The sequence below is a fragment of the Palaemon carinicauda genome, chromosome 3 (assembly GCF_036898095.1).
Source record: "Palaemon carinicauda isolate YSFRI2023 chromosome 3, ASM3689809v2, whole genome shotgun sequence".
In the NCBI taxonomy this organism is placed as follows: domain Eukaryota; kingdom Metazoa; phylum Arthropoda; class Malacostraca; order Decapoda; family Palaemonidae; genus Palaemon; species Palaemon carinicauda.
In genome coordinates, this window is record NC_090727.1 from 7,585,842 (window position 1) to 7,607,255 (window position 21,414).

The 21,414-nt window shown below is 34.3% G+C and overlaps 2 long non-coding RNA genes across 8 annotated transcripts in view; one reads left to right on the plus strand and one right to left on the minus strand.

The window, feature by feature from the left end:
• LOC137638203 (uncharacterized) overlaps positions 1–11,533 on the plus strand; it is a 15,979-nt gene extending 4,446 nt beyond the window's left edge. Inside the window, exons 2-3 of the long non-coding RNA XR_011043878.1 lie at positions 8,049–8,231; positions 11,217–11,533. This is a non-coding gene — a long non-coding RNA (uncharacterized lncRNA). The remainder of the gene's footprint in view (positions 1–8,048; positions 8,232–11,216) is intronic.
• A 64-nt stretch (positions 11,534–11,597) lies between these two features.
• The window catches only part of LOC137638202 (uncharacterized), a 253,903-nt gene continuing 244,086 nt past the window's right edge, over positions 11,598–21,414 (minus strand). For 5 of the 7 annotated variants that reach the window (XR_011043876.1, XR_011043875.1, XR_011043871.1 and 2 more), the window contains exons 2-7: positions 21,173–21,393; positions 19,438–19,595; positions 14,360–14,538; positions 12,771–12,877; positions 12,120–12,192; positions 11,598–11,776 (exon numbers count right to left, since the gene is read on the minus strand). This is a non-coding gene — a long non-coding RNA (uncharacterized lncRNA). Of the gene's footprint in view, positions 11,777–12,119; positions 12,193–12,770; positions 12,891–14,352; positions 14,539–19,437; positions 19,596–21,172; positions 21,394–21,414 lie in introns of all 7 variants that reach the window. The other 2 variants (XR_011043872.1, XR_011043873.1) reach the window with 2 other exon arrangements.

Here is a 21,414-nt window from a genome sequence, read left to right on the forward strand (position 1 = left end):
TCAAGTCATCAGATAGCATCTCTGCAACTTTTAATGTTGATCCAAGCAAACTCTCTGTAGTCAAATGAAAATGTCTTCTATGCAACTCATCCAATGATGCAGAAAACCCTGAAATGGCGGTTCTTAAGCTAGTGACATTCTCTTGAAGAAAAATTGCTTGCATATGCACTTCGACAATTACGTTGGTTGATGTAATAAAAATGTCTTCTTGTCTTTCAACTATATTGCCATATTTAAAATATATATTTTTAGTCTTAGAGCTCATCCCATACGAGAAAAATGTCTGAGCGAACAATATCACTCCCAACAACAAAAAATTCATCTTGGAAACCTGTAACGAGAAAAAATATATGTAATTACTCCTGTATTAAAAAGAAAACTTTTAATCACATAAAATAAAATAAAATTTTCCTTCACTTCTTTTCCTCTTTTCTTTTTAATTTCTTATGTGAGCCAATGGTACTATTCTCTCATCCGTGGGTTGGGATACGTTTTGAACTCTAAACCTATTGGCCGTTAATGTTTCCAAAATGTTAAATGGGCCTTCAAACTTAGGTGTTAGTTTATAATTGAGCCCTTTTCGTACATTGATTTGAATATAGATGGTATCACCCATGGTATATGTTTTAGTTGGTTTCGCTATTTTATCATGATTCCTTTTCATTATGATTTGTGGTTCTTCTAAATTCTTTCGAAGGATATCATATCGACTTATACTTGCATTTATACATTCTTTTAAAGGATTTGATAGATTAGTTGTAGGCGTTAATACATGGAAAGGTGTTCTAACTGGGGTACCATACAATGCTTCATGCGGTGACATTTTAATTGATATATGATATGAATGATTCAGAGTTCTCAGTGCCGCCGGTATTGCAATATCCCAGTTGGGGTCTGATCCCCCTAGTGTTACCCTCAATATATTTAATATCTTCCTATTTGCTCTTTCCACTAGCCCATTCGACTCTGGGTGATATATCATGGTATTTATTTTCTTTATGTTGAGGAATTCACACAATGAGGTAAGAAAGTGATTATTAAATTCACCACCCGAGTCTGAGATTATCATGTGTGGAATTCCATGTTTACAAATGTAACACTCGTAAAACTTCCTAGCGCATTCAATCGCAGTTTTAGTTTTAAGCGCTATTAGTTCTGTATATCGAGTTAAAGCATCTATAATTACTAAGAGGTGCTTATTTCCTCTGTCTGACTCGTAAAATCCTGTTAACAAATCTAAATGTATTCTTTCAAAGGGTTGATTGGGCACAGGATAAGCTCCTAGGCTGACAGGTGTTTTCGTATGCCCTTTGTTTTCCTGACATGTGCGACAATTAGCTATGTGTCTTTTTATATCTGTAAGCATTATATGCCAATAAAACAATGATTTGGCTTTCTGTGACATTAATGAGAACCCAGGGTGTCCATGTAATGGATTTGAATGCAACCAATTCAGGACAGTGGAAATAAGTGAGATTGGTACTACTACCTGGTCGTTAGTTACATGTGGTGTATTGCGGGTTTTCCTTGTCACAGTCCTACACAGAATATTATCTTTGATTATATAATTCTGCTGCTTATACTTTATATATTCCTTTTCTTTATGATTGCCTTTCAAAGCATTTATAATTGTTTCTATTTTCTGATCTTTTCTTTGCTCAGTCTGTAACAATTCAGCACTCCAGCCTAAATCTTCTTGTTCAGATATTGTTTTTACAATAGGCATGGATGTTGATATATCTATTAATTCAGCTAAAGGCTCCGTACAAGATGACACGGGGTTGCGTGATAATGCATCCGCAATGATATTTGCTTTCCCAGGTAAATACCCGATTCTTGCGCCAAAATCTTGAATGATCAAATGCCACCGAGTTCGTTTAGGGCTGTGATTGAAGCCTTAAACCACTAACAGAGTTCTTTAATGGTCAGTAAGAACCTTAACGGGATAACCGTAAATTATGAACTTAAAATGCACTAGCGAATTAACAATAGCTAGTCCTTCCTTGTCTATTACTGCATACTTACTTTCGGAAGTTCTCAATTTTCGAGAATAGAAAGCTATCGGGAGAAATTGTTTATCATATTGCTGAAGCAATACCCCTCCTACTCCTAAGTCTGAGGCGTCTGTTGCAATGAAGAATTCCTTACCGAAGTCAGGAAATTTTAAGATAGGAGAACTACACAGTTCATCTTTCAAAGTATTAAACGCCTGTTGATGTTGCTCAGACCATATGAAATCTACGCCCTTCTTCGTAAGATCAGTTAAAGGAGCGGCTATTATTGAATAGTTGCGTATAAAACGCCTGTAATATCCACTACAACCCAGAAATTGCTGTATTCCCTTGACATTAGTAGGTATGGGAAAATTACGTATAGCCGACACCTTATCATGGACTACTTTAAGACCTTGGCTTGACACCATGAAACCCAAATATATTAATTCTGTTTTAAAAAATTCACACTTACTAATCTTTACCCTTAAGTTATGTTGTCTTAATCTCTGTAGTACTAGTTCTAACTTACGTAGATGTTCTTCTAAGGTGTTGGAAAAGATTACAAGATCATCCATATAGGCATGCAATATATCCCCTAACAAGTCTCCAAACACTATGTTAATCATTCTTGTAAATGTTATAGGAGCACAACGTAAACCAAAAGGCATCCGTAAAAATTCATAATGTCCCCTGGCTGTGCTGAAGGCTGTGTGTGGGATACTATCTTCTTCTAATGATATCTGGTGAAAGCCTTTAAGTAAGTCCAAACTGGTAAAATATTTATTCTGACCTAACAAAGACAAAATATCGTCAGTACATGGCACTGGGAATCGATCAGGGATCGTTTCCTCGTTTAGACGACGAAAGTCGACGCAGATACGCCATGTTCGATCTTTTTTCGGTACAACTATTAAAGGAAAATTATAAGGGCTGTTTGATTTTCTAATGAATCCTTCCTCTAACATTTTACCTACTTCATCATTTATTTCATTCTGGAATTTCATAGGGAGTCTGTACGAGGGTACATATATAATTTTCTGCTTGTCCTTTAACCTTATTTGATGCTCGATCACATCTGTTTTTCCTAAGTATCCATCTGTAGTGGAAAAGACATCTTGATATTTAGTTAAAAGTTCAAAAATTTTCTGCTGAATTTCTTCGTCTTGAATGTCCTTACTGATTTTATTTTTAATAGATCGCAAAAGGGATTCATCCGCAACTGATTGAGAGTGATTGATTTCAGCAACGGTAAGAATACGATGTTTATAAGCTTCTACATCCAAGATATGTTGATTTTTGTGTGAGATACTAAAGTGTTATTTAAATGATTACAGACTTCGATATTACATTGCTGATGTGAGCCTACTGTATAAATAGCTTGTGTGACAGACAATCCGTTAGTTTTCAAAGTATCGGAAAGGATTAATATTTCAGATCCCGGTAGTGTTTTCTTTATTTGCACTATTAAATTCGAAGGTATGTTTGGTTCGATAGATTGCGTGCAAGATGATATTACGGGTGAACGAGAATTCTGCTGGGTTGCGTATATTATTTCTTTATTAGTGAGGCAAGTTATTGGTTCTTCAACGTACGTTACGGTTACATTTGTCGTCTCCTTTTTATCCAAAACTGATTTTAAGGTATTAGAAGACTTATAGAATTTCCCTTTGATATACACGCCGTGCTTGGCAGGAGCTAAGATAATGTTTTGATTTCCCATAGATGGGTATCCTATAATTACAGCTGGGTACATATTAATGTTTTTTACAACAACAAATGTATCGGCAAACGTGCGATTACTGACTCTGAACTGAATATGAGTTATGCCTATGACGTTTAATTCATTATTTCCTATACCTGAAAGTCTAATTCCTGATTTTTCAATCGAAAAGTTCGAAAACAACAAATGATGTGTCTTCAAATCCATAATATTACGTGGACTACCAGAGTCAAAAAATAACGTAAAGGATTTGTGTTCTAAATTTACAGCATATAAGGTTGGCCGTAACTCATTTTGGCTTATTATTGTATGAATTCATTGCAAATCTACGGGAGCATGCACTGTTTTACTTAATTCGGCCGTGTGTTTCACAGGAAAATCTATTGTTTCACAATTATCTGATAAAACATTAAATTGATTATTCAATACTATTGATGTTGACATGAATGACCTTGACCCAACATCACTCTCTTCCCCTCTAGAGTTAACTATGTGGTATTTGCTTTGCTCTGCACATTCTGAAAATTAGTCTGACCTTGCGAGGTCTGGTTTGACGGCCCAGGCTCAGCGATATTTGAAGAAGTGTTTGTTTGTTTTGGACTCTGAACTGCATTGACATTTGGTTGTTTCTTCTTATTGTTAAAATGAGGATTTTTCTTTTTATTTCCATATGGAACTGACTGTGTATTTCTAGGATATTGTTGTGTCTTACGCGAGTAACATTGACTATAAGAATGTGTTGCAGTGTTGTGAATTGAGCAAAATTTCGTTCTGCAGTCTGCGCTTATGTGACCTTGACGTTTGCAGTTATAACACGTCAATCCCGCTACTGGACTGCTAACTACGTTCACTGTTTGTGGTTTTGTTTCATTCTTTGCAAAAACTTGAGTTAACACGGGATCGAGATCTGGACACTTGGACATGTGTTTCTTTATCTGTTTATAGACATCCAATTCCGTACTTGCAGGCGTTAACTTCTTATCAAAACACCGCACTAAAGCTTCAGGCAACATAAGTGTCATGCAAGTTAAATACATTAATCGTAAAAAATCTTTCACGGAGATGTTATCGTTAGTAACCCAAGTGGAATGACCTAAAATGTCCTGATATTCGTTAAGCCTATCAGCTATGAGAGCTGCTCTCTCAATAACATTAAGCCGATTCATAGTGGCTTGATTAAGTGTATTTCGTAACGTTAATACTACATCCAAGGCTTCCTCACCCCCATAGATCGCGCGTAACCTAACTTTGAAATCATCCCAGGTAACTGCTGCTTGAAATGAAACACCTCTTAAATCCGCACTCACATCCCCCTTAGAAAAATCTATAAAACTTGTAGCTTCTTGTAATTGTACAAAAGGGTCTACGATTTGTTTGGCATTTAAATGGGCATCAACGGATGAAATCCATGACTCCACATTTTGTGGCAAGAACCCGTTGACCCGACCTTGAAAAGGAAGGATTGCTGACCTGGCATTTACAAGCGTCACAATTGGAGGAGGATTAGTCTGGCCTACACCACTAGGTCCAGGGGAAGGGCTGACAGGAGGAGTCATGACTGCTGTATTTTTTTTTTCTATCTCTTTGACCCCTTGCAATTCTATCAAAATATCTATATGAGTACAGACGCCACTGCGTAAATGCATATGTATAATAAAATTCCCCAAACAATGTTACTAATCCCAAAACATTTCCCGAGAATTTCTGAAAGAAAAAGGAATTAGCACAAAGAAAGAAAAACTCTAAATGAGAATTCGGATTTTCCTCTAACAAAGATTAGCAATTCACTCACCCCAGTAATAATCGACTAACGACTCGTGATAACTACACTTCACTGCCCAAACTGGAATGAATTAAAAAAATCTGTACTTAGCTTATATATGGATCTGCGTGATGTCGACACGTCCTCTCTCTCTCTCTCTCTCTCTCTCTCTCTCTCTCTCTCTTGATGTTTTGTTAGCGATGTCTCGTTCGAGTTTCTTGTTGAATGTAGTTCTTCCTGGATATGTTTTGCAATTGTTGAACGCCAGTCCTTGGGTTTCCTAGGATGTTGATTGAAGATTCAGGTTGTATTCTAACATTTGTTGATGTTAGCTGTTTCGTTGGACTATAATACTTAGTCAAAATTGTAGATTCATGTAGATAATATTGAGTTCTTGAAGATCTTTCTCAGGTTTTACAGCTTTTATTTTGAAGTCTTGAAGATCTTTCTCTGGTTTTACAGCTTTTATGTTGAAGTCTTGAAGATATTTCTCTAATTCTTAGAGTTTAACCGCTGTCTTAGAGTTTAACCGCTGTCTTAGAGTTTAACCGCTGCCACCATTTATTGGTGTGCTACTGTTATAAGCACACATTGAGTATGTGTTGTTTCAGATGTATGTAAATGGATAACTGAATACATCTTTGTTGTTTTTATAGAATAAATACTTAAAAACTATTGAGTTAAACATCTCCATCACTGGAGGAAGCTGTGTTGGTCCAGATGACCAATTCTGGTGAAGTATAGATATGAACTGACTAACTTATCGATATCACAGATATCGTATGCTCAGTTTATATTAGTCACGTCACAAACTCGGAAGACACCTGCATCCGGTGACGTCACAAACTTTCACACGCTTGAGACAATGTGTTGACGTTAAGAAGAATGTCACATTGCCGAGGTTTGCATTTGTATGTCCTGTTTATGATTTTGAATGACTACAGCAAGTCCCACGGTTAGCTCCTTCAACCAACATGACATATTACGTCATTTGTTTTAAACATATATATATATATATATATATATATATATATATATATATATATATATATATATGTGTAATAGTTAGAATAGTTTATATTACATATATATATATATATATATATATATATATATATATATATATATATATATATATATATATATTTCTAACCAATAAGTTTTGAGTTTTCAAAACTTATATTGAAATCCTTAGGAGTTTTTATTTTACTTGTCCATTATCCAAACTACGTATTAAGATCATTGAGTTAGTTCAACTTTCTTGGGAAGAACCACAAATTCCACAAACATCACAAATTTGTTATTTTCTGATAACATCCACCAGACCAAAATAAAACAACAATTCAAGTTAGCAAAGTTGATTAACGCGAGGTATGGATAGTAATTAGGAAAACGTTTGAGTGATAATATTCCCTGCGGGAACTGGTATTCTCTATTAATGCACGTCTTTGCCAACCCAAGCAGTCTTATTTTGATCTTAACTCCACTGTAGACTTGTACTTCGATGTATTTACTTCAAAATCAAATGGATTTATCCCTGGGTTATACCCCACATGTCAACTAAGTTTTGTTGGAATTGGTTCTCTAATATTTGCGTAATGCTCACACACAAAAAATAAAATGAATATATTTGCCCTTACTCAACATTGCTATTATTTTCAAAGAATTGTTGCGCACTACTTGTAATTTAATTTGTTTGATCCAAAATGTTACCGATTCTTCCTTGGGACATACCCAATATGAATACCAAGTTTGGTCTAAGTCGGTACTGTAGGTTTTGTGTAAAGTTAAATCTTCGATTTATACGAGGGCAACAAGACATGTTCAGTTATTGTATATGTAACTATAGTTATAAATTTTAAAAGCTCTTATAACCTTCAGGATCATTTGTGGAGTCTAATAAACAGCCTCAATCTGATAAATTCATCTTAGTAACGTTTTTGTAATGACTTGAAGCATATCTTAGATCAGGGAACATCAGCGTGCTTCTTGATATAAAATCGATTATTGATTTTCTGAATGTCCAAATTTTAGTATTGGTTATTTAAGGAATCCATTAGTGAAAGAAAAATAAATATATATTTAAAATTATGAATAATTCTGAATGCATGTTGAGTTTTCAGTAATTTATTTGCTTAAAAGTCTTATCTGGAACATTTTTCCAGATTGTTTCAAAACCTTTAAAGCAATATCCCCCCACCCCCCTCCCTTTTTTTCATTAACGATTTTTAACAAGTTTGGGTGTTTTCTATCTTGATTGGGATATATGTGACTGATTGGAACACTGATAAAAAAAATCTGAAAAACAAGACACTAAGAATCCTAAGAAAAACAAAATATACGAATAATAAGCATGGTTTCTGTCAAAAAAAAAAGTTTTCTTTAAGTATAGCCAAATTGCAACTTCTTGATAAACAGATGAATCTGATTAACAATAAAGAAAGCCAGGCTTTTTTTATGTGAATACTCAATACAAGCATTTGCTATATTATTTTAAGCTGTGGAATTAAGTTTAAAAGAAAACTAATCCTATGGTTAAAAATCAAAATTAAGATTTTTTTTTTCTCTGCAGAAATGATTACTCAAACTGATCCCAGAGGGCTCTCCTCTTCGTGCAAGGACACTAAAATAACACGTCAGACGACTGTATCTGACCTTTAGATCCCTGTGGCTGTCTTCACCTTACTTTGAAAGAGGTAGCTCTAACAGCAATCTTGTGCAGCTGGGTCTCCGTCAAGAGCAGAAGGTATCAAAGGTATGTGACGGGTATAAATTTTAAAAATCTAGTTCGTGTTAATGTGGCCGAGTTCGTCTTTTTGAAACTCTGTTCGACGTTCTCTGACTTAACCTTTTAAAAATATTTAGCATAGTTTTAAACATGGATGAATGATTATCTTTAAGGGATTCTATTCAAAGAATATAGATCTAGTAAACTTTTTAATGTTATCTCGATTGATTTTGTCAGTTAAATGTTTTGAAGCCAATTTTGCTGTACTAGATTTGATCAACTTTTTTAATTAGGCTTAAAATTTGTCGTGGTTAGGCATATAGCTATATTCTGATGTAAATCAAAATAGGTTTATCAAATATGGCTAATCACACATTAAATTTTTCTTTCATTTCCATTAAAATCGACAAATTCATTGTTTTTAGTTAATATCGGCTTTATACTAGCACTTGCCGTTTTTTTTTCTCTTTCTAATCACTTCCGTTTATATAGTAAGTTATTGGGTTTGGCACATCCCGATATGATTTAAGTGGGATTTTAGCAAATCGCATACATTAAAAGTTAATTTTTGCAGTTTTTGAGATTTCATGCTTAGTGAATAGCTTTTATTAGCGGACTAAACCTTGCTTTTATTAGTGGACTTGCCTTACTTTTCCCATTGAATTTACCTTGCTTTTCCCTGTGGGCTTTACCTTGCTTTTTCATGTGGGCTTTACTTTTCTTTTTCATGTGGACTTTACTTTGCTTTTCCCTGGTGGACTTTCTTTGCTTTTCCCTGTGGGCTTTACCTTGCTTTTCCCTGTGGGCTTTACCTTGCTTTTCCCTGTGGGCTTTACCTTGCTTTCCCCTGTGGGCTTTACCTTGCTTTTCCCTGTGGGCTTTACCTTGCTTTTTCATGTGGGCTTTACTTTGCTTTTCCCTGTGAATTTACCTTGCTTTTCCCTGTGGGCTTTACCTTGCTTTTTCATGTGGGCTTTACTTTTCTTTTTCATGTGGACTTTACTTTGCTTTTCCCTGTGGACTTTCTTTGCTTTTCCCTGTGGGCTTTACCTTGCTTTTCCCTGTGGGCTTTACCTTGCTTTTCCCTGTGGGCTTTACCTTGCTTTTTCATGTGGGCTTTACCTTGCTTTCCCCTGTGGGCTTTACCTTGCTTTTTCATGTGGGCTTTACCTTGCTTTTCCCTGTGGGCTTTACCTTGCTTTTCCCCATGGACTTGCTTTGCTTTTCCCTGTGGGCTTTACCTTGCTTTTTCATGTGGGCTTTACTTTTTTTTTCATGTGGACTTTACCTTGATTTTCCCTGTGGACTTTCTTTGCTTTTCCTGTGGGCTTTACCTTGCTTTTCCCTGTGGGCTTTACCTTGCTTTTCCCTGTGGGCTTTACCTTGCTTTTCCCTGTGGACTTTCTTTGCTTTTCCCTGTGGGCTTTACCTTGCTTTTCCCTGTGGGCTTTACCATGCTATTTCATGTGGGCTTTACCTTGCTTTCCCCTGTGGGGTTTACCTTGCTTTTCCCTGTGGGCTTTACCTTGCTTTTTCATGTGGGCTTTACCTTGCTTTTCCCTGTGGGCTTTACCTTGCTTTTCCCCATGGACTTGCTTTGCTTTTCCCTGTGGGCTTTACCTTGCTTTTTCATGTGGGCTTTACTTTTCTTTTTCATGTGGACTTTACCTTGCTTTTCCCTGTGGACTTTCTTTGCTTTTCCTGTGGGCTTTACCTTGCTTTTCCCTGTGGGCTTTACCTTGCTTTTCCCTGTGGGCTTTACCTTGCTTTTCCCTGTGGACTTTCTTTGCTTTTCCCTGTGGGCTTTACCTTGCTTTTTCATGTGGGCTTTACTTTTCTTTTTCATGTGGACTTTACCTTGCTTTTCCCTGTGGACTTTACCTTGCTTTTCCCTGTGGACTTTCTTTGCTTTTCCCTGTGGACTTTACCTATCTTTTCCCTGTGGGCTTTACCTCTCTTTTTCATGTGGACTTTCTTTGCTTTTCCCTGTCGACCTTCTTTGCTTTTCCCTGTGGGGTGTACCTTGCTTTTCCCTGTGGGCTGTACCTTGCTTTTCCCTGTGGACTTTACCTTGCTTTTCCCTGTGGACTTTACCTTGCTTTTCCCTGTGGACTTTATCTTGCTTTACCCTGTGGACTTTATTTTGCTTTTCCCTGTGGGCTTTACCTTGCTTTTCCCTGTGGACTTTCTTTGCTTTTCCCTGTGGACTTTCTTTGGTCTTTACCTTGCTTTTTCATGTGGACTTTCTTTGCTTTTCCCTGTGGGCTTTACCTTGCTTTTCCCTGTCGACTTTCTTTGCTTTACCCTATGGGCTGTACCTTGCTTTTTGAGTGGATGCTACCTCGCTTTTTAGTGGACACAACCTTGCTTTATTTTAGTGGACTCTACCTCGCCTTATTTAGTGGACTCTACCTTGGTTTTTTAGTGGACACTACCTTGCTTTTTTAGTGGATATTACCTTTCTTGCCTTTTTTTAGTGGACTCTACCTTTAAGCTTTTTTAATAGTAGACACTATCTGTGTTTTTGAGTGGATTTTACTTTGCATTTTTGGGGGGATTTCAATCTGCTTATTTTAGTGGATTTTACTTTAAGTGGATTTGACCATAGCCTCAAACACGTTTGTGTATTTGGGCATGTCTACAGTCGCGGTGATGTAGAATGTCAAACTGCCACCTTCCCAGCAATATCTAGTCAATATCTGTATGGCTTTGTGATCACAGGAAATAGGACAAATTGTATTTTACATAGATTCCACGGTTAAAAATCAAGAATTATTGAAATTTGTTAGTTTGGGAATTGACTAAAGTTTCAATTCAGGACGAAGTTAAGTTTATTCCATATGAAAATGCAATTTGATACAATTCTAAAATGGGCTTTACACTTTACTACATAAACTAAAAAATAATTAACAAAGTTTGCTTGAAATACTTACAAAAAGTATTAAAATATTGAAGTTAAGGTAACAAACATGCCCTGTGAATAGATATCACCCTTTCCATTTTCTATTCCAGGAGAGTCGCAGAGCACAAAGAGTTGAGCAGAGCACAAAGAGCTGAGAGAGGACTAGAGTCGTAGAGCACTAAGAGTCGCAGAGCACAAAGAGCTGAGAGAGGACTAGAGTCGTAGAGCACTAAGAGTCGCAGAGCACAAAGAGCTGAGAGAGGACTAGAGTCGCAGAACAGAGAGGTGGAAAATCGCAGAGCACAAAGAGCTGAGAGAGGACTAGAGTCGCAGAGCACAAAGGACGAAGAACTGAGAGAGGTGGAAAATCGCAGAGCACAAAGAGGAGTAGGATTGCAGAGCGCAAACAACTTAGAGAGGAATAAATTGCCAGAGTATAAGAGTAATAAAACTAATAAAGCCTTATTAGTAAATAATAAAAACCTATTATATAAAACTTTATTTATTAGCTATTCTACATATTTCATTATTCCTCTGGACTTGTTGCTACAGTTCCTGTTTTGTACTGTTTATATACTAAAGATGTATCTTTTCTCTATTTACGTGATTGTAAAAGTCTTTCCTCAGATTTTCCATTCTTCTTTGAACTTCCAGCGTTGTTAGACTTCACCTGAAAAAATATTTAATGTTAAACTTTTTAAAATATTACTCAATACGATAAGTAGTGAATTAATAAAAATATTACTCAATACGATAAGTAGTGAATTAATAGTTTTATTAATTCATAACTTTCGTAAGTATTGAGTTGTATATAATGTACCTCGCAGTCTAATACCAAATTGACATTTTCTATAAATAATTCACCATATTAAATGACTTAAGAAAAAAAAGTCGTTTTACATAATCCGGAAGGGTTAAATTGCTAGAGAGACTATACTAATTGTTGAACTTTCTTATAAATTAAAGCAGCAAGAAATTAAATGAAACAATAAAAATCTTGAAATCTTCCTTACCTTAGCATATTCAGATTTTTTATAATCCAATACAATCTGACAGTGTGTGGTTCATGGGGATGGTGGCGAGTGCCTAAAAAATTAAGCAATCATTTTTAATCTAATGAAAGGAAAGTTTCATTTTACAAAAAAAATAAGTATTTTTGGTTATGTTTACAATCCCAATTAGTTTCCTAAATCAGATTTCGTTAGTTGAAAAAAAAAGTTCGGAATATTTTTAAATTTTTTGAATATAAATACTTCGCTTAAGTACATAAGATAAGATCATGAAATATATGGGATACCTAATACTATGAGGTTTGTCAAATCGCTTAAAGTCACCACTATCTTGCTGGTAGATAACCCAAAGCTATAAAATTTAACTTGTTAGAAACATTATGAATATTTCTTCTGCACAAAACAATTCGGACATAGCCAAACGATAATAAACAGCTAAACACTCATTAGTTTATCCAACTTCAACAAGCATGAATTAAGTGAACTCATAAGCATGAATTAAGTGAACTCATAAGTTGAGATTTAGCTAACAAAATAATAAAAAATCCCAGTATGAAATAGTAGTAATATACCTTACAAAGCTAGACAAATATAGCCTAACGTCAATCACGACACCGGCCCAATACCAACAGGTTGATCGAATGTCTAACATACCTCAGGACTTTGATAAGCTTCAAATAACACCACTGAAGCTTAATGAGAGATGGATGTACCGACATTGGCCCTTACAACGCAGCACTAATATCGGGGAAATCATTCGGCTGCAAAGTAAAACTACATTAGCTGTGAAAGCAATATGGGAGAGTGACAAAAGACCTGGTGCAAAATTTAGATGTGGCACAAGTAAAAGGAATGACAAACTTATATATCTACCAACCTCAAACAAGAATCACTGATTATAGATCATATTTCAAACCAAATCATCGATATAAGAAATAAATTTAAAACCAAATCATAGAGTAATGACATCTGAAAGTTGATCAAAGAAGAAATGGGAACTTTTAACCACTTAACCTTATCACTGATTAAAGAAAACATGAAAGTAGTTCATCTAGTAAATATAAATTTCAAACTATAGTTGACATCTAAAATCATCAATATTCTCCTCTAAAGGCTCAACCATTATCAATACTTTCACATAATAGCTTAAGTACTCATTGATGGAACATCACCCACCATATGTTTATAAGATCTATTTCAATTAAAAAATTTCATGGCCATGGAAATTCTTTTAAATGGATTTGTCTAGTTGCAAGAAAAAAAAATAACAGAAAACGATTAAATCAACTTGATATAATTATCCAGAATACTTACTATATTCCAAATATGATTATTAATTTACTAAACTCACACTCTATACCTGTCAGATCTCAAGTTTGATAAATAATTATGCTATACGAGTGCAATAATGTTAAAGTTTGATAAATAATTATGCTATACGAGTGCAATAATGTTAAAATTATTCTCGTTTAAGTTCATTCTTATTTTACGTAAGTTTAATATTTGACTACCCCAGTCCTACCAGTTTTAATTAAAGTTTGTCTTAATGATGTGTAATATCCTAATTATCTTCCCTACAAGAAATTTATTGCTCTATATTAGCTAGTCTGTCACATTAGTTATATGTAAATTTTAAAGTTTCAGTAATGTCTAGTATTGGGTGGTATACATTTCCTTTCATTGCTAGACTTAATAAAATCAGTTAAGAACTGGGCATTCTGCCACGAACACTGAAGATTTTGGCTACATTAGTTGGATGCTTGGCAGAGCTTGATAATCTTGGCCAACATTACACTCGAACAGGTTTTAAAACTTCAATTAAAAATTTGGAGTTTTTAAAAGAACCAATCGATTAAAAGTTACATTGTTCTATACTATGTATAGAACTGCATGCCACAATAATAATTGTGCAGAGTTTTATTGTTGCTAATAGGGGCTTTATATGAAATTAATTGACTGGCTGAATTGGGTACTCTCCTGCCATTTTGTTTACTACAGAAATGCTGTAAGTCTTGAATGTAGATTTTTCCAAAGAAATTTTATCTCTAGGCTCGATGTATAAGGCTTAAAACTTAACTAATTCAACCAACCAATAAAGCAAAGCGCACATATGAGAAAAAAATCGTATGAAACTGAAATATCCGGTTAAGTAATGGTTACTATATTAAAAAAATATATATATATATATTGCAGTATTCAGCATACAAAGTAAAAATATCTGAACTTTAGCTATAACCTTTTACCTTAAAACCGAAGATACACAAGGAAATTGATGTGTATCTCCACTTTCTTGGAAAAAAAAAATAAAAAAATATATAAGAACTGTGTATATGAAGACGCGATACTTCAGTGCAGATCTTGAATAGGGTACAGATATTCATAGTTTGTCCTCACGGTAGTCTTCCCTTTACAGTTAACAGATCTGAAAAGATTTAGATTATTAGAAATTATAAGTAAACTTGTTAACCAGTAAGATACAACAAATACATAAACTTTGGATAGCAAAATGAATTTAAATTAGGTTTTAAAATTTGAGCTCTGCAGTCAGGAATGTACCAGTTTTTTAATTTTAGCAAACACTGCTGTAGCATTATTTTGGTAAAGCTTAGTGGTCTGACAGCAAGTAGGAAGTAGTAATGGAGAGAGAGAAAAGGGTAAAACACCAAAGTACAAACAACTATGGTTCCGATAAGACCTTGTATAGACCACAAAGATGCCACAGTACATTGCAAGGGGTGCAATAGTGGCACAATCATACCCTGAAGGGGGTAATGACTCCAGTGCATCTTAAGTGTACCGTAGGTATTACTGATGTGTCTTGCCGATGTTCCTTAAACCCCTAGGACGCTTTATATCCTACCTTACCTCCGTTCCTACATTTTTTCCATTGGTCAAGCCTCTGCTATAGTATATGTAACTTTTTTTGGTGGGGGGGGGGGGGTCACATGGGCTCTGAATTTGCCTAATGTGTCTGGATATATAGCCAAATCTCATAAAACTAAAACACTATAGAATTTGGCCCGCGTACAAGGCTTTAAAGCAAAACAGTTGTACTTAGATTTAAATTGCATAAATGCTTTTAATGCAATTGCAACCCCTTGATAAGATTATCCTTAGTTGTAACCTAAGCCTCTGAAGTTGTGTATTACAAACCATCTTTATTAAGTTTAATGCCATACCCATGACTAAAAACTGGTATCGAGAAATGTTTAGTAGATCCAGGTTACTATAACTTTCTAGTTCACCTGCTTAATATTTCCTTCTGTTCGGTGATGCAATAATTTATATGAATAGCTCATTTATGATTGCAAAATTTCACAAAAATGCACCTGCTCAGGAATATTCAAATCCTCCACACGTGTAATTCTTTCCGGTTAAAAGGAATTTTATACTGCCAAAAGGACCAGCAACAAAAGACTGGCGCTTCAAAGAAGTACAAACAAATTTCACAGACCAATCTAAAAACACCCTGTATGGTCTTGAAGGAAACAAATGAAAAATTAAGAAATGTCCAGAGGGTGAAGTCTGTTGAACCTTTGAACACCAATGGCTATTTTCCACCCTTATGGTATTTAAAAATGATTTTTTTCATATATTCAGTATGAGGCGAAGGAGGTTACATAGTTCAAGTTGAGAATGTTCAGGAGGATAATTATTTAAATAGTTACACAATTAACAGATGAACAACACTGATAAAGTGTGTCCCATCCCAAGAAAGGATCACTCCAACAATTGATTTACACTGGCTGCTTATTAAAGCAAATATCGAGTTTTAAAACAAATACAATTACTAATCACGTTATCGGAACAGGACATACAAAATAAAATGAAAATATTTCTACTTAGTGCAGCCAAGAAATTGTGTTCACACGAAAATAGTTGAGCTCCAAATTATTGGAATCTAAATATATGCTGCCCTTAGACTATACAATAATCTCCCACTAGACATCCGAAGGTTTTCTTGTTCTTCAAATGCTTCCATAATGTGGATTTGACCAACAAGCAATATGCGATGTGAAATAACTAATTGCCTTGCAATGCATATAATGAAATAATGTCCTGGGGAGAGTAGGGTTCCCTCACAGCATAGGACCAGAAAGTCAGCCTTTAAAGTAAATATCAAGATAAACAAGGATATTAACTTTTTTGGCCATATGGTTATGGCGGTTGCCTTCGTGTCTCCCGAGGTCCATCCTCTTGACCTATAATATATAGGTAGGGAGTTTAATCTGAGAATAAAGAAAAGTCTGATAGAATTAAACTGTAGGCAAGAATAAACTAATGCAGTGACCAGTGGTCAAACTGACACCACCACCACACACCCAAATTCTAATATGTACCTCATCATGAACAGACTTTACACTAAACGCACTATAACAGCAAGGTCACTGCGTTGAGAATAACAGTACCTTTTAAATAATATCCTTGAAAATATAACTGAAACATACCACACAAGTAATCAATGCAGAATTACGCATCAAATGTCATAGTATTACATCCATTATGAGCCTAGAGACCTGTAATAAATACACAAAGATGGAAGGAGCAGAAGGACCACGTTTGATTACCGCTTGCTATACTCGTCCTAACCACCTAATGTTCAACATTGCTTTGAAGAAGGCTAAAATCAAGCTGCAATGGAAAATACTAAGAAGATTTAGTAAGTTTTCATGAATCCTTAATATAGATTTCGTAAAGGATTATTGATAATTTATCTGAAACATTCATTTACAGGAAAACTTAAGATAAAGTTAAAACTTATTTTCATGAATGTTGTTACACCAATAAGATCTATAAATACACAGTATTAATGAATTTTTTTTTATTCTATATTCCACTAGTTTTTTTTTTTACAAGCTAACCGTCATTATCTGCAATATTCTTTGAAATCTATGCTTGAATAATATATGTAGTTGCGATTATGAAGTTTCGGGAAAGCAACCAAGTATTGAAGTTTAAATCCTTGTCTATATTTCAATCAGGACCTTATACATAAACATTTCGCTATGGATATATGAAATTTACAAAATAACTGACAATTAGGCATACCCCTTTTTTGAAGTAATAGGCTATATAAGTAATGTTGAATAGTAGTAGTCTTGAATTAATTTTAAGTTACAACGCATGTTTCCATTATGCTTCTCTCAAATCCAAGAACAGGTTGTCGATATCAGAATTTCAGAAATTCTAGATTAGAGAGATCACAACCACAGCTGATATTAAAATTCCAGTTATTTTACATGATCCTCTATTGCAAATAACCAAGTCTTCCCAGTACAATGGGAGCCGTTAGTCAAAGAAAAACAAATGTTTAATGATTATGCATACCGGTTATCATGGGAACCGAAGGTGCATGAAAACATTCTCTGCTAAAAAATATTTAAAAGTCAACATGATAATTATAGCATACCTAAATTTTGCAGAAAGTTATATATTATATATAGGAATTTTTTACAGATTCTCTTCAAATGAAGGCAAATATATTAGTTAACCATACAATTATTTTATTTAGAGCTAGACTTTTAAAGAAAACTAGAATTTATGGGTAACTATATCATACTGCATGAACTCCTGAAAAACCATGACAGACTTAAAACAGATGACCTGAATATAGATTGAAGATAAAAGATTAGAGATATCTTAAATAAATAAAAAGGAGAATTTTAAACTTAATCATGTTCTCAACAAAAATCATTCAAGTATTTTAGCTATGCAGCAATTACGGTTACATTATTTTTACATTTTTACCACGAATAACCTAAACCACTAATGTCATTAAACATTCTTTAGAGTATTATTAATGATAACTGTAGCCTAATGGTTTAATTGTTTATATTTCACCATAAAACAAAGGCACTTTTATAAGAGTATGAAGTGTAAAGTGTGTTCATAAAATACACGTTCATATCTATGTACACAACGGTCAGAGAATATTTATAGTTTTTAGAATTATACTACAAACTAAACAAAACCCAGCGAGGTATTTCAAGTGGAGCAATATCTATGATTTACTAACATGGGATCTAACTTCTCATTTCTTCACCATTGTCTACTAATGTCTGGCGGTCTACAGATACTCCAAATATTTGTAGACCTCCATTTTCAGAAAATGTTAAAGGATGCTACAGAGAAACTTAGGAATTTTTCATGTGTAACAAAATGTAGCGAGGTGGTATTCCAAACTTCAAGAAAAAAAAAGGGGGGGGGGGGGTGCAGGCTTTAGGTATAATTAACATACTTGGATTCTTTCTGCACTTCTCTTTCGATTTCATTCACGAAAGATCCATGAAATTTCAAAGCAAAATATCAAGTATGACACCTCGACCACTGAACTTTCATGTATAGTAGATTTATATATAGTAGATCACGCTGAAACTAACCATTCCTTCGAGACAATGTCATTTTTAAATACAGTAGATCGCGTTGCAACCAACTACTGATTCTTAAGACAATCTGAAGAAAACAGACATTAAATATGCCGCAGATCATGTTACAACTAAATTCTCAAAACAATGAAAATTTTGTGTACAGAAGATCACGTGACTAACCACTCATTCAAAACTTCGGATGTTTTATGTACATATTTATGTACAGAAAATGACGTTGCAACTACCACTCATTGAAGACAACGTAAATTTCATGTAGAAAAACCATTACTTAAAAGACAAATTTCAAAGCTTAATATTCTCAAACAGGTAAATAAAATCAACTAATGCATATTACATAATTTGCGTTTTAAGGCAGCTTGATAGAACAGCAGAAATATATGCACTGCCAGCTCATCGGATGGGCACAATGGCAGCGGGGATTAACTCAACTTCAAAGACAAATCAGTGATATTGGCTAGTTTGTGAACACTTATTAGCTTTAGTTTAAGTCAATTTTAAGGTTTCAGTAATGTCTAGTACTGGGTAGTTTGCATTTTCTATCATCGTAGGATTTAAAGTAAAAAAAAAAAGGAAATAAAATAAATTTTGCCACAAACTTTCTTCTCAATTAAAGTAATGAGACTACAGAATCAATTGATTGAATGTCACTAACTTTAGTTCCTAGTATAGGTACTCTTGTCATTTAGTTAACTACAAAAACTCTTAAGTGTTAAATTCAGATTTGTCACAAGAAACTCGACCTCTAGGCTCAATGTTTATAATGCCTAAAACTCAGAAACCAACCAATAAAAGAAAGCGTAATTATTGAGTTATAATGAAATAATATTGTAGGAAAAATATCCTGTTATATGATTATTACTATATTCGAGAAAAAAAAAAGTTGAGTACAGAAATCATTAAAGGAAAGTATCTTAAATAAGCTATAATCTTACCTTAAATCCAAAGACGCACACAAAAGTGACGTGAATCTCCAAATTTTCTTAAGCAAAAAATTATAAGTTGATTGTGGATATGACGAGAAGGTTCTTTAGTACGAGCTTGAACATACACATTGCCCTCCTAAGTGTAGTCTTCTCATTAGAATCAACAGCTCTAGAAAGATTTTGATTATTAGGAATTATAGGTAAATATTTTAAAATAATCAGATAAATCAAATGCATGAATTAAACTTTAGGTAGGAAATAAATGAATTCACACTAAGTGATTAAAAAAAGACTGTGACTATCTACTAAACTCTTCCTTGTTACCAAACTTGAAGTTCATCTGCTTGAAAAATCCTAGTGTTCGTTCAAGCAATAAGTATGGGGGCGAGTATCTAGTATCGTGACAATTCCACAAGACCACAAGTTTTAAAATGGAAATTATTCAGATCCTCTATAATTACAATAAGGGTGCTGACAAGGACATGTGCGGTTCTCCATGGTTAAAAAGGAATTTATATGAACAAGGATAAAATACTAAATACATCGAAGCTCCATAGAAGAAATACAAACATCAAATAAAAGTTTGAAATAAAATTGCAAAATTTTAGACCAACCTAAACACCCTTCCTAACGACTATCTACTCTATGGTCTAGTTTAAAAAAAAGTGCTATTGTCTGTCGAGAGCACTAAGTCTCTTCGAGGTAGTTCACCTCTCGTCATCCTGCAAATTCAATCTTTTATAGCTATTTCCTATCCATGTACAATTTAAATATCCATGTACAATTTAAAATTAATTTAATGTTTTATATATTTTGTACGTAGTAAAGGAGGATACACACGTTTATGATAATGATTATGTGATTAACAAGATATGTGGCAGGATATTTCCTTTGCGTGTCCCTTTACGTCCCTCACCCTTATCAGATAGGAAGGCAAGTCTAAATTAACCATTTAGGTAATGTAGGTACGTAACGCAGTAGTTTGCAGTCATACTGATACCACCACGATCACCGAAATTCTAATACCTGCCCACCCTGAACAGACTACACTGAAGTAACAGTAAGGTCCCTGCGTTAGAGTAACACTGCCATGCAAAAACACTATTGAAAAGGTAGCTGTAACATACCATTCAAGTAGTCACTGCAGAATTAGGCATCAAATGTCAAGGTATTAAATTCAGAATAGGCCTTAAGAGAGTTCTTTATTAATGCACAAAGACGGAAGGAGAGGAAGATTAAGTTCAAGGATTGTTTGCTATATTCCTCCTAATCATCTAAATGCTAATATTTTCAAGGCTAAAAATAAATTTTAGGCCTAATGATAAAAGACAGCCAAGAAGAGTAGCAAGGATCTTATGTATATTTTAAGACACCGGCAGTACTTTCAAGTGTGTGTTTTTTTTTCCTTTTCTTATGGATGATTTTTTTTTTCTTTTCTTATGGCTGAAGGAAAACTTCACTTTTAACCTAATTTCATGAATGTTGTTGCACCAATAAGATCTGCTAATATAAAACTAAAATACTTTTTGTTCAATAGTTCACAAGTTTATCTACGAGCCATTTCTCATTGCCTTCAACATCCATTAAAGTTTATGTTGGAATAACATTCCTAGTAGTAAAATTCGGTAGAACAATTGAGTATTAACGTTATTGAAGTTTGAAATACTAGTTCTTATCTCAATTAGATACAAAAATTTCTATGTGAATATACGAAATACACAAAAAATTTGAATATTGGACATACCTTTTTTTTTTAAGTTATAGTATTTTAAGTAGTGTTGAATAGCAGTCCATGGAATACAACTTCGATTAGTTAAAAATTCTTCCAATATGCTTCATTCAGATACATCAAGAACACGTCTTCGATACCAGAATTTCAGCACACATCTAAATTTCTGATATTTTCTATGTTCCTCTATCACAAATGACCAAGTCCTTCCAGTAGATTGCGATCCGTTAGTCCATCTGAAAGAAAATTTATTCATT